Source organism: Phaenicophaeus curvirostris, chromosome 6 (assembly GCF_032191515.1).
Source record: "Phaenicophaeus curvirostris isolate KB17595 chromosome 6, BPBGC_Pcur_1.0, whole genome shotgun sequence".
Taxonomy (NCBI): Eukaryota; Metazoa; Chordata; class Aves; order Cuculiformes; family Cuculidae; genus Phaenicophaeus; species Phaenicophaeus curvirostris.
The window spans coordinates 42,009,127-42,017,886 of NC_091397.1; positions in this window are offsets into that span (position 1 = coordinate 42,009,127).

Sequence of the window (8,760 nt, forward strand, 5' to 3'; positions counted from 1 at the left end):
TCAAGGGTTTCCGCTTCATTGTTTTTATGTGTTTTTTGTCGTTGTCCTTCGAAGGCTTCTCTCAGGTGTTGGTTTTAATTGGCCGCCTGGTTGGAACTGAGCACAGGCAGATGTGTCCGTTGAGGTTTATGTTGTGTCTTACGGAGAGGTTCTTCATGCAGAGGATGGATGAGCACTGGAGCAGGCTCCCTATTGAAGGTGTGATGGTGCCAAGCCTGAGGAGCAGCCAGGCAGCAATGGAAATGCTCCTGAGACACCTGGTATGAATGTTGGGTTGTGCTCTGCTGGGAGGGTCGATTGATTTGAGGATCATTGTTGTTCCTTCCCACTTGGGATGTTCTGTGATGTTCCTCGTCCTTTTTGTGGAGTGGTCATTGTATTCTGGTGGGGGTCAGCGTGTAGCGACGCGGCCCCTGATGTGTCTGAGTCTTGGAAGCTAAGCAGGGTCGTCCCCGTTTCCCACTTGGATGGGAGACCACTTGGGTGGGACAGTATTGCAGGTCCACTACTCTCAGTTTCTCCGGAAGCTGAAGGGCGGCCCCAGTTAGTACTGGGATGTCAGACCGCCCGGGGAGCGCATTTTGCCTCTGTCCCTTTCAAGGGTTTCCCCTTCATTGTTTTTATGTGTTTTTTGTCGTTGTCCTTCGAAGGCTCCTCTGAGGTGTTGGTTGTAATTGGCCGCGTGGTTGGAACTGAGCGCAGGCAGATGTGCCCGTTGAGGTTTAGGTTGTGTCTTACGGAGAGGTTCTTCATGCAGAGGGTGTAGGAGCACTGGAGCAGGCTCCCTAGGGACGGTGTGATGGTGCCAAGCCTGAGGAGCAGCCAGGCAGCAATGGAAATGCTCCTGAGCCACCTGGTGTGAATGTTGGGTTGTGCTCTGCTGGGAGGGTCGATTGATTTGAGGATCGTTGTTGTTCCTTCCCACGTGGGACGTTCTGTGATGTTCCTCGTCCTTTTTGTGGAGTGGTCATTGTATTCTGGTGGGGGTCAGCGTGTAGGCACGTGGCCCCCGATGTGTCTGAGTCTTGGAAGCTAAGCAGGGTTGTCCCCGTTTCCCACTTGGATGGAGACCACTTGGGTGGGACAGTATTGCAGGTCCACTACTCTCAGTTTCCGTGATTGTTGGAAGCTGAGGGGCGGCCCCAGTTAGTACTGGGATGTCAGACCAACCGGGGAGCGCATTTTGCCTCTGTCCTTTTCAAGAGTTTTCCTCTTCGTGTTTTTATGTAGTTTTCCTCTTGGTCCTTCAAAGCCTCATCTGAGGTGTTGGTTGTAATTGGCCGCGTGGTTGGAACTGAGCGCAGGCAGATGTGCCCGTTGAGGTTTAGGTTGTGTCTTACGGAGAGGTTCTTCATGCAGAGGGTGTAGGAGCACTGGAGCAGGCTCCCTAGGGAAGGTGTGATGGTGCCAAGCCTGAGGAGCAGCCAGGCAGCAATGGAAATGCTCCTGAGACACCTGGTGTGAATGTTGGGTTGTGCTCTTCTGGGAGGGGTGTTTGATTTGAGGATCGTTCTTGTTCCTTCCCACTTGGGATGTTCTGTGATGTTCCTCGTCCTTTTTGTGGAGTGGTCATTGTATTCTGGTGGGGGTCAGCGTGTAGGCACGTGGCCCCTGATGTGTCTGAGTCTTGGAAGCTAAGCAGGGTCGTCCCCGTTTCCCACTTGGATGGGAGACCACTTGGGTGGGACAGTATTGCAGGTCCACTACTCTCAGTTTCTCCGGAAGCTGAGGGGCGGCCCCAGTTAGTACTGGGATGTCAGACCGCCCGGGGAGCGCATTTTGCCTCTGTCCCTTTCAAGGGTTTCCGCTTCATTGTTTTTATGTGTTTTTTGTCGTTGTCCTTCGAAGGCTTCTCTCAGGTGTTGGTTTTAATTGGCCGCCTGGTTGGAACTGAGCACAGGCAGATGTGTCCGTTGAGGTTTATGTTGTGTCTTACGGAGAGGTTCTTCATGCAGAGGATGGATGAGCACTGGAGCAGGCTCCCTATTGAAGGTGTGATGGTGCCAAGCCTGAGGAGCAGCCAGGCAGCAATGGAAATGCTCCTGAGACACCTGGTGTGAATGTTGGGTTGTGCTCTGCTGGGAGGGTCGATTGATTTGAGGATCATTGTTGTTCCTTCCCACTTGGGATGTTCTGTGATGTTCCTCGTCCTTTTTGTGGAGTGGTCATTGTATTCTGGTGGGGGTCAGCGTGTAGCGACGCGGCCCCTGATGTGTCTGAGTCTTGGAAGCTAAGCAGGGTTGTCCCCGTTTCCCACTTGGATGGAGACCACTTGGGTGGGACAGTATTGCAGGTCCACTACTCTCAGTTTCTCCGGAAGCTGAGGGGCGGCCCCAGTTAATACTGGGATGTCAGACCGCCCGGGGAGCGCATTTTGCCTCTGTCCCTTTCAAGGGTTTCCCCTTCATTGTTTTTATGTGTTTTTTGTCGTTGTCCTTCGAAGGCTCCTCTCAGGTGTTGGTTGTAATTGGCCGCGTGGTTGGAACTGAGCGCAGGCAGATGTGCCCGTTGAGGTTTAGGTTGTGTCTTACGGAGAGGTTCTTCATGCAGAGGGTGTAGGAGCACTGGAGCAGGCTCCCTAGGGACGGTGTGATGGTGCCAAGCCTGAGGAGCAGCCAGGCAGCAATGGAAATGCTCCTGAGCCACCTGGTGTGAATGTTGGGTTGTGCTCTGCTGGGAGGGTCGATTGATTTGAGGATCGTTGTTGTTCCTTCCCACGTGGGATGTTCTGTGATGTTCCTCGTCCTTTTTGTGGATTGGTCATTGTATTCTGGTGGGGGTCAGCGTGTAGGCACGTGGCCCCTGATGTGTCTGAGTCTTGGAAGCTAAGCAGGGTTGTCCCCGTTTCCCACTTGGATGGAGACCACTTGGGTGGGACAGTATTGCAGGTCCACTACTCTCAGTTTCCGTGAGTGTTGGAAGCTGAGGGGCGGCCCCAGTTAGTACTGGGATGTCAGACCACCCGGGGAGCGCATTTTGCCTCTGTCCTTTTCAAGAGTTTTCCTCTTCGTGTTTTTATGTAGTTTTCCTCTTGGTCCTTCAAAGCCTCATCTGAGGTGTTGGTTGTAATTGGCGCGTTGTTGGAACTGAGTGCAGGCAGATGTGCCTGTTGAGGTTTAGGTTGTGTCTTACGGAAAGTTTCTTCATGCAGAGGGTGGATGAGCACTGGAGCAGGCTTCCTAGGGAAGGTGTGATGGTGCCAAGCCTGAGGAGCAGCCAGGCAGCAATGGAAATGCTCCTGAGACACCTGGTGTGAATGTTGGGTTGTGCTCTTCTGGGAGGGGTGTTTGATTTGAGGATCGTTCTTGTTCCTTCCCACTTGGGATGTTCTGTGATGTTCCTCGTCCTTTTTGTGGAGTGGTCATTGTATTCTGGTGGGGGTCAGCGTGTAGCCACGTGGCCCCTGATGTGTCTGAGTCTTGGAAGCTAAGCAGGGTCGTCCCCGTTTCCCACTTGGATGGGAGACCACTTGGGTGGGACAGTATTGCAGGTCCACGACTCTCAGTTTCCGTGATTGTTGGAAGCTGAGGGGCGGCCCCAGTTAGTACTGGGATGTCAGACCGCCCGGGGAGCGCATTTTGCCTCTGTCCCTTTCAAGGGTTTCCGCTTCATTGTTTTTATGTGTTTTTTGTCGTTGTCCTTCGAAGGCTTCTCTCAGGTGTTGGTTGTAATTGGCCGCGTGGTTGGAACTGAGCACAGGCAGATGTGCCCGTTGAGGTTTAGGTTGTGTCTTACGGAGAGGTTCTTCATGCAGAGGGTGTAGGAGCACTGGAGCAGGCTCCCTAGGGACGGTGTGATGGTGCCAAGCCTGAGGAGCAGCCAGGCAGCAATGGAAATGCACCTAAGACACCTGGTGTCAATGTTGGGTTGCGCCCTTTAGGGAGGGTCGATTGATTTGTGGATCGTTGTTGTTCCTTCCCACGTGGGACGTTCTGTGATGTTCCTCGTCCTTTTTGTGGAGTGGTCATTGTATTCTGGTGGGGGTCAGTGTGTAGCAACGTGGCCCCTGATGTGTCTGAGTCTTGGAAGCTAAGCAGGGTCGTCCCCGTTTCCCACTTGGATGGGAGACCACTTGGGTGGGACAGTATTGCAGGTCCACTACTCTTAGTTTCTCCGGAAGCTGAGGGGCGGCCCCAGTTAGTACTGGGATGTCAGACCGCCCGGGGAGCGCATTTTGCCTCTGTCCCTTTCAAGGGTTTCCGCTTCATTGTTTTTATGTGTTTTTTGTCGTTGTCCTTCGAAGGCTTCTCTCAGGTGTTGGTTTTAATTGGCCGCCTGGTTGGAACTGAGCACAGGCAGATGTGTCCGTTGAGGTTTATGTTGTGTCTTACGGAGAGGTTCTTCATGCAGAGGATGGATGAGCACTGGAGCAGGCTCCCTATTGAAGGTGTGATGGTGCCAAGCCTGAGGAGCAGCCAGGCAGCAATGGAAATGCTCCTGAGACACCTGGTATGAATGTTGGGTTGTGCTCTGCTGGGAGGGTCGATTGATTTGAGGATCATTGTTGTTCCTTCCCACTTGGGATGTTCTGTGATGTTCCTCGTCCTTTTTGTGGAGTGGTCATTGTATTCTGGTGGGGGTCAGCGTGTAGCGACGCGGCCCCTGATGTGTCTGAGTCTTGGAAGCTAAGCAGGGTCGTCCCCGTTTCCCACTTGGATGGGAGAACACTTGGGTGGGTCAGTATTGCAGGTCCACTTCTCTCAGGTTCTCCGGAAGCTGAAGGGCGGCCCCAGTTAGTACTGGGATGTCAGACCGCCCGGGGAGCATGTTTTGCCTCTGTCTCTTTCAAGAGTTTTCCTCTTCGTGTTTTTATTTAGTTTTCCTCTTGGTCCTTCGAAGGCTCCTCTGGGGTGTTGGTTGTAATTGGCCGCGTGGTTGGAACTGAGCGCAGGCAGATGTGCCCTTTGAGGTTTAGGTTGTGTCTTACGGAAAGTTTCTTCATGCAGAGGGTGGATGAGCACTGGAGCAGGCTCCCTAGGGACGGTGTGATGGTGCCGAGCCCGAAGAGCAGCCAGGCAGCAATGGAAATGCTCCTGTGGCACCTGGTGTGAATGTTGGGTTGCGCCCTTTAGGGAGGGTCGATTGATTTGAGGATCGTTGTTGTTCCTTCCCACGTGGGACGTTCTGTGATGTTCCTCGTCCTTTTTGTGGAGTGGTCATTGTATTCTGGTGGGGGTCAGCGTGTAGCGACGCGGCCCCTGATGTGTCTGAGTCTTGGAAGCTAAGCAGGGTCGTCCCCGTTTCCCACTTGGATGGGAGACCACTTGGGTGGGACAGTATTGCAGGTCCACTACTCTCAGTTTCTCCGGAAGCTGAAGGGCGGCCCCAGTTAGTACTGGGATGTCAGACCGCCCGGGGAGCGCATTTTGCCTCTGTCCCTTTCAAGGGTTTCCCCTTCATTGTTTTTATGTGTTTTTTGTCGTTGTCCTTCGAAGGCTCCTCTGAGGTGTTGGTTGTAATTGGCCGCGTGGTTGGAACTGAGCGCAGGCAGATGTGCCCGTTGAGGTTTAGGTTGTGTCTTACGGAGAGGTTCTTCATGCAGAGGGTGTAGGAGCACTGGAGCAGGCTCCCTAGGGACGGTGTGATGGTGCCAAGCCTGAGGAGCAGCCAGGCAGCAATGGAAATGCTCCTGAGCCACCTGGTGTGAATGTTGGGTTGTACTCTGCTGGGAGGGGCGTTTGATATGAGGATCGTTGTTGTTCCTTCCCACTTGGGATGTTCTGTGATGTTCCTCGTCCTTTTTGTGGAGTGGTCATTGTATTCTGGTGGGGGTCAGCGTGTAGCCACGTGGCCCCTGATGTGTCTGAGTCTTGGAAGCTAAGCAGGGTTGTCCCCGTTTCCCACTTGGATGGGAGACCACTTGGATGGGAGACCACTTGGGTGAGACAGTATTGCAGGTGCACTACTCTCAGTTTCTCCGGAAGCTGAGGGGCGGCCCCAGTTAGTACTGGGATGTCAGACCGCCCGGGGAGCGTGTTTTCCCTCTGTCTCTTTCAAGAGTTTTCCTCTTCATGTTTTTATTTAGTTTTCCTCTTCGTCCTTCGAAGGCTCCTCTGAGGTGTTGGTTGTAATTGGCCGCGTGGTTGGAACTGAGCGCAGGCAGATGTGTCCGTTGAGGTTTATGTTGTGTCTTACGGAGAGGTTCTTCATGCAGAGGATGGATGAGCACTGGAGCAGGCTCCCTATTGAAGGTGTGATGGTGCCAAGCCTGAGGAGCAGCCAGGCAGCAATGGAAATGCTCCTGAGACACCTGGTATGAATGTTGGGTTGTGCTCTGCTGGGAGGGTCGATTGATTTGAGGATCATTGTTGTTCCTTCCCACTTGGGATGTTCTGTGATGTTCCTCGTCCTTTTTGTGGAGTGGTCATTGTATTCTGGTGGGGGTCAGCGTGTAGCGACGCGGCCCCTGATGTGTCTGAGTCTTGGAAGCTAAGCAGGGTCGTCCCCGTTTCCCACTTGGATGGGAGACCACTTGGGTGGGTCAGTATTGCAGGTCCACTACTCTCAGGTTCTCCGGAAGCTGAGGGGCGGCCCCAGTTAGTACTGGGATGTCAGACCGCCCGGGGAGCATGTTTTGCCTCTGTCTCTTTCAAGAGTTTTCCTCTTCGTGTTTTTATTTAGTTTTCCTCTTGGTCCTTCGAAGGCTCCTCTGGGGTGTTGGTTGTAATTGGCCGCGTGGTTGGAACTGAGCGCAGGCAGATGTGCCCTTTGAGGTTTATGTTGTGTCTTACGGAGAGGTTCTTCATGCAGAGGATGGATGAGCACTGGAGCAGGCTCCCTAGGGACGGTGTGATGGTGCCGAGCCCGAGGAGCAGCCAGGCAGCAATGGAAATTGTCCTGTGGCACCTGGTGTGAATGTTGGGTTGCGCCCTTTAGGGAGGGTCGATTGATTTGAGGATCGTTGTTGTTCCTTCCCACGTGGGACGTTCTGTGATGTTCCTCGTCCTTTTTGTGGAGTGGTCATTGTATTCTGGTGGGGGTCAGTGTGTAGCCACGTGGCCCCTGATGTGTCTGAGTCTTGGAAGCTAAGCAGGGTCGTCCCCGTTTCCCACTTGGATGGGAGACCACTTGGGTGGGACAGTATTGCAGGTCCACTACTCTCAGGTTCTCCGGAAGCTGAGGGGCGGCCCCAGTTAGTACTGGGATGTCAGACCGCCCGGGGAGCGCATTTTGCCTCTGTCCCTTTCAAGGGTTTCCGCTTCATTGTTTTTATGTGTTTTTTGTCGTTGTCCTTCGAAGGCTTCTCTCAGGTGTTGGTTGTAATTGGCCGCCTGGTTGGAACTGAGCACAGGCAGATGTGCCCGTTGAGGTTTATTTTGTGTCTTACGGAGAGGTTCTTCATGCAGAGGCTGGATGAGCACTGGAGCAGGCTCCCTATTGAAGGTGTGATGGTGCCAAGCCTGAGGAGCAGCCAGGCAGCAATGGAAATGCTCCTGTGCCACCTGGTGTGAATGTTGGGTTGTGCTCTGATGAGAGCGGCGTTTGATTTGAGGATCGTTGTTGTTCCTTCCCACTTGGGACGTTCTGTGATGTTCCCTGTCCTTTTTGTGGAGTGGTCATTGTATTCTGGTGGGGGTCAGCGTGTAGCCACGTGGCCCCTGATGTGTCTGAGTCTTGGAAGCTAAGCAGGGTTGTCCCCGTTTCCCACTTGGATGGAGACCACTTGGGTGGGACAGTATTGCAGGTCCACTACTCTCAGTTTCTCCGGAAGCTGAGGGGCGGCCCCAGTTAGTACTGGGATGTCAGACCGCCCGGGGAGCGCATTTTGCCTCTGTCCCTTTCAAGGGTTTCCGCTTCATTGTTTTTATGTGTTTTTTGTCGTTGTCCTTCGAACGCTTCTCTCAGGTGTTGGTTGTAATTGGCCGCGTGGTTGGAACTGAGCAAAGGCAGATGTGCCCGTTGAGGTTTATTTTGTGTCTTACGGAGAGGTTCTTCATTCAGAGGATGGATGAGCACTGGAGCAGGCTCCCTATTGAAGGTGTGATGGTGCCAAGCCTGAGGAGCAGCCAGGCAGCAATGGAAATGGTCCTGTGCCACCTGGTGTGAATGTTGGGTTGTGCTCTGATGGGAGCGGTGTTTGATTTGAGGATCGTTGTTGTTCCTTCCCACTTGGGACGTTCTGTGATGTTCCCTGTCCTTTTTGTGGAGTGGTCATTGTATTTTGGTGGGGGTCAGCGTGTAGGCACGTGGCCCCTGATGTGTCTGAGTCTTGGAAGCTAAGCAGGGTCGTCTCCGTTTCCCACTTGGATGGGAGACCACTTGGGTGGGACAGTATTGCAGGTCCACTACTCTCAGGTTCTCCGGAAGCTGAGGGGCGGCCCCAGTTAGTACTGGGATGTCAGACCGCCCGGGGAGCGCATTTTGCCTCTGTCCCTTTCAAGAGTTTTCCTCTTCGTGTTTTTATTTAGTTTTCCTCTTGGTCCATTGAAGCCTCCTCTGAGGTGTTGGTTGTAATTGGCGCGGTGTTGGAACTGAGCGCAGGCAGATGTGCCTGTTGAGGTTTAGGTTGTGTCTTACGGAAAGGTTCCTCATGCAGAGGATGGATGAGCACTGGAGCAGGCTTCCTAGGGACGTTGTGATGATGTCAAGCCTGAGGAGCAGCCAGGCAGCAATGGAAATGGTCCTGTGGCACCTGGTGTGAATGTTGGGTTGTGCTCTGATGGGAGCGGCGTTTGATTTGAGGATCGTTGTTGTTCCTTCCCACGTGGGACGTTCTGTGATGTTCCTCGTCCTTTTTGTGGAGTGGTCATTGTATTCTGG